Source organism: Grus americana, unplaced genomic scaffold (assembly GCF_028858705.1).
Source record: "Grus americana isolate bGruAme1 unplaced genomic scaffold, bGruAme1.mat scaffold_89, whole genome shotgun sequence".
Lineage (NCBI taxonomy): Eukaryota > Metazoa > Chordata > Aves > Gruiformes > Gruidae > Grus > Grus americana.
The window spans coordinates 17501-22500 of NW_026562080.1; positions in this window are offsets into that span (position 1 = coordinate 17501).

A 5000-nucleotide genomic window follows, 5' to 3' on the forward strand; every position below is an offset into this window, starting at 1 on the left:
GAAAGGAGACCACCCTGCCTGAACACCGGACACCGCCGTGGCTCCCTATTAACAGGGAGCACGGAAGAGCCGGCCCGCCGAGGGCCCTCTCCGACGCGACCCGAAAAGCCTCATCGATCAGGAAGGGAAAAGGGAAGAGCAGAAAGTAGCGGAGGCCCCACAGCCACGGTCCTGGGACAGCGACAGCCACGCGCGCCCTCCACCACCCCCCGGGGGGGGGTGTGGGACAGCAGACACGGGGCCCTGCGTGCGAGGGTGGGGGGGGGGCAGCGTCTGAGGAGAGGTGCAACGCCAGCCTGAACACCGGCAGAGCCGGCCCGCCGTGAAGCCTCTCCGACGTGCCCGGGGATGCCTCATCGATCAGTAAAGGAAGCGGAGGCCCCACGGCCACGGTCCTGGGACAGCGACAGCCGCACGCGCCCTCCACCGCCCGGGGGGGGGTGGGACAGCAGACGCGGGGCCCTGCGTGCGAGCGAGAGGCTGACGTCTGCGAGACGGGCTCCGACGGCCGGAACGCCGGCAGAGCCGGCCCGTCGTGGAACCTCTCCAGCGCGCCCAGGGACGCCTCAGCGGGCGCTGACTGCGTCTGGATCGGGAGGTGGTGCCGCCACCGGCACGCGCTCTGGACAACGATTCCCTTTCATCAGGTCGATGGGAGCGGAGGAAAGGCCACGGCAGGCTCGACTCCCCCCGTCCCTCAGGCGTTCGAGAGTGCCGGCAACCGCCACCGGTCACCGGTCTTTGCCGTGCCCCGCGGGGCGCCGCTTACCCCGGGCGGGGAGGGGGAGAACCAAATGGAAGTGAGCAGCTCTGTGAAACACGAGGCGCCGCCGTCTCGTGAGTGCCATCCCTGGGCATTCGGGGCCAAGGGAAGCCACAGCAGGCCAGAAGACACCCAGCGGTCTGCATTCGGCTGCCGGCCACCGCGACCGGCTGCCCGCTCGCATTTCCACCCGCTTTGCGGGCTCCAGCTTAAGGCCGGGGAAAGAAAGGGGGGAGAGGGAGGAAAAAAAAAAAAAAAACACAGAAAAAAAAAAAAAGGGCGAGGCGGCCCCCCCCCCACAGCACGCCTCGCCCTTCGACCACCGCTCACAGACCTTTCCACCCAGCCCTCCGGCAACCGGGTAAGGCAGGGCAGGCCAGACACCGTGGGACGCCCCACGGCTGGCTCGTGCCGGCCGAGAGAGGAGGTGGCACCACCGCCGCGCGCCTGTGCCGTCATCGGGCTCTGGGCACCGGGGAGAAAACACGGCAGGCTCGCCTGCCCCCGGCGGTCTGCATTCGGCTGCCGGCCACAGCGACCGGCTGCCCGCTCGCATTTCCACCCGCTTTGCGGGCTCCAGCTTAAGGCCGGGGAAAGAAAGGGGGGGGAGGGAGAAAAAAAAAAAAAAACAGAAAAAAAAAAAGGGCGAGGCGGGCCCCCCCACGGCACGCCTCGCCCTTCGACCACCGCTCACAGACCTTTCCACCCAGCCCTCCGGCAACCGGGTAAGGCAGGGCAGGCCGGACACCGTGGGACGCCCCACGGCTGGCTCGTGCCGGCCGAGAGAGGAGGTGGCACCACCACCGCGCGCCTGTGCCGTCATCGGGCTCTGGGCACCGGGGAGAAGACACAGCAGGCCTGCCTCCACCTGCCAGCCACCGCTCAAAGCTCTGCCCGCCTCGCGGGCTCCAGCTTAAGGCCGGAGAAAAAGGACGAGTTGCCGCCAACATCGCCCACTCGGGTCACTGGGCCCTCCGGAACCAGGGAAAGCCACCGCAGGCTTGAAACCCCCGGCCGTCTGCCTCCAGCATACACCGGCAGTAACCTTCGCCGTCATTGGGCCAGCTCAGGAAACAGAGCAAAGGAGAAACCACCGAGGAGGGTGGGACAGCGGCGCCCACCCTTTCCCCAGCCGCGTGCGTTCGAGTGCCGGCAACCGCCGCCAGCCTTTGCCCTGCCCCGCGGGATCGGGCTCAGCACCTCACAGCAGTAGGCAACGACCACCAGAGACTGCAAGTGGCTCCGGCTCTCCGCGGCTGCCAGCAGACCTTCGGGTGCCCTGTGCTGGCTTAGCCGGGGAAGCACCGGGAGGACGACCGTGCCAAGCACTCTGGAAGGTGAGACCAACCGCCACGGAAACGGCTGAGACCGGCTGCCAAAAACCCCCGGTGTCCGGCAGAGCCGCGGGGGTGAGCAGCCGTTCGCTAGTGTTCGCCCTGGTCGCGAGACACCGCTCGCGCCTATAATACGGACAGATACGTCCCCGCCCCCGGCGAGCTCCAAGAGCGCTGCCTATGGCCACCGGGGAGGCGCACCAACCACGCTGCCTTTTACGATGGCGTAGCTGGAGGCAGCGAAAAACAGCGACCCCATCGGCAGCTCCGGGGAGGTGGCAGGGACAACAGGTCTACCTGCCAGACCCGGAACCGCCCAAGTCCCGGCGGAGCCGGGTAGACCAGAGCGCCTGCAGCGGAGCCGGGTAGACCTGAGAGCCCGCCGGGGAGCCGGGTAGACCTGAGAGCCCGCCGCGGAGCCGGGTGGACCTGAGAGCCCGCCGCGGAGCCGGGTAGACCTGATGGCCAACTGCAGAGGCAGACCTGGTGGCGTGTGAAGCAGCCAGGTAGACGTAAAGGCCCGCCGGGCCGGCCCGCTCCTACCCCCGCCACCGCCCGCCGGTCGGCCGGCTGCGGCCTGCAAGCTGCACGGGAACAGGCCCCCGCTGCCGGGCCCGCCGGCCCGTCCCCGGGGCCGCTGGCCCGTCAGGCGCCCCCCCCCCGAGGCCGCTCAGCAGGCCCGGGCCCAGGCCCCGCAGTGAACGGGGGCTGCGGGCCGGGCCCGGCCGCCGCGAGGGCCCGGGCCCGGGCCGGCCCGCTCCGGCCCCCCTCCACCGCCCGGCTGCGGCCTGCAAGCTGCACGGGAACAGGCCCCCGCTGCCGGGCCCGCCGGCCCGTCCGGCGCGCCCCCCCCCCCGAGGCCGCTCAGCAGGCCCGGGCCCAGGCCCCGCAGTGAACGGGGGCTGCGGGCCGGGCCCGGCCGCCGCGAGGGCCCGGGCCCGGGCCGGGCCGGCCCGCTCCTGCCCCCGCCACCGCCCGGCTGCGGCCTGCAAGCTGCACGGGAACAGGCCCCCGCTGCCGGGCCCGCCGACCCGTCCCCGGGGCCGCTGGCCCGTCAGGCGCCCCCCCCCCCCGAGGCCGCTCAGCAGGCCCGGGCCCAGGCCCCGCAGTGAACGGGGGCTGCGGGCCGGGCCCGGCCGCCGCGAGGGCCCGGGCCCGGGCCGGGCCGGCCCGCACCTGCCCCCCTCCACCGCCCGCCGGTCGTGCCGCTGCGGCCTGCAAGCTGCACGGGAACAGGCCCCCGCTGCCGGGCCCGCCGACCCGTCCCCGGGGCCGCTGGCCCGTCAGGCGCCCCCCCCCCGAGGCCGCTCAGCAGGCCCGGGCCCAGGCCCCGCAGTGAACGGGGGCTGCGGGCCGGGCCCGGCCGCCGCGAGGGCCCGAACCGGGCCGGCCCGCTCCTGCCCCCGCCACCGCCCGGCTGCGGCCTGCAAGCTGCACGGGAACAGGCCCCCGCTGCCGGGCCCGCCGGACCGTCCCCGGGGCCGCTGGCCCGTCAGGCGCGCCCCCCCCCCCCCCCCCCCCCCCCCCCACCCCCCCCCCCCCCCCCCCCCCCCCCCCCCCCCGCGGCCGCTCAGCAGGCCCGGGCCCAGGCCCAGGCCCCGCAGTGAACGGCGGCTGCGGACCGGGCCCGGCCGCCGCGAGGGCCCGGGCCGGGCCGGCCCGCTCCTGCCCCCGCCACCGCCCTGGCTGCGGCCTGCAAGCTGCACGGGAACAGGCCCCCGCTGCCGGGCCCGCCGGCCCGTCCCCGGGGCCGCTGGCCCGTCAGGCGCGCCCCCCCCCCCCCCCCCCCCCCCCCGCGGCCGCTCAGCAGGCCCGGCCCCAGGCCCAGGCCCCGCAGTGAACGGCGGCTGCGGACCGGGCCCGGCCGCCGCGAGGGCCCGAACCGGGCCGGGCCGGCCCGCTCCTGCCCCCGCCACCGCCCGGCTGCGGCCTGCAAGCTGGCAGCCGCGAGGGCCCGGGCCGGGCCGGCCCGCTCCTGCCCCCGCCACCGCCCGGCTGCGGCCTGCAAGCTGCACGGGAACAGGCCCCCGCTGCCGGGCCCGCCGGCCCGTCAGGCGCGCCCCCCCCCCGAGGCCGCTCAGCAGGCCCGGCCCCAGGCCCCGCAGTGAACGGCGGCTGCGGGCCGGGCCCGGCCGCCGCGAGGGCCCGGGCCGGGCCGGCCCGCTCCTGCCCCCGCCACCGCCCGGCTGCGGCCTGCAAGCTGCACGGGAACAGGCCCCCGCTGCCGGGCCCGCCGGCCCGTCCCCGGGGCCGCTGGCCCGTCAGGCGCGCCCCCCCCCCCCCGAGGCCGCTCAGCAGGCCCAGGCCCGGGCCCAGGCCCAGGCCCCGCAGTGAACGGCGGCTGCGGACCGGGCCCGGCCGCCGCGAGGGCCCGAACCGGGCCGGGCCGGCCCGCTCCTGCCCCCGCCACCGCCCGGCTGCGGCCTGCAAGCTGGCAGCCGCGAGGGCCCGGGCCGGGCCGGCCCGCTCCTGCCCCCGCCACCGCCCGTCTGCGGCCTGTAAGCTGCACGGGAACAGGCCCCCGCTGCCGGGCCCGCCGGCCCGTCCCCGGGGCCGCTGGCCCGTCAGGCGCGCCCCCCCCCCCGAGGCCGCTCAGCAGGCCCAGGCCCGGGCCCAGGCCCAGGCCCCGCAGTGAACGGCGGCTGCGGACCGGGCCCGGCCGCCGCGAGGGCCCGAACCGGGCCGGGCCGGCCCGGCCCGCTCCTGCCCCCGCCACCGCCCGGCTGCGGCCTGCAAGCTGGCAGCCGCGAGGGCCCGGGCCGGGCCGGCCCGCTCCTGCCCCCGCCACCGCCCGTCTGCGGCCTGTAAGCTGCACGGGAACAGGCCCCCGCTGCCGGGCCCGCCGGCCCGTCCCCGGGGCCGCTGGCCCGTCAGGCGCGCCCCCCCCCCCGAGGCCGCTCAGC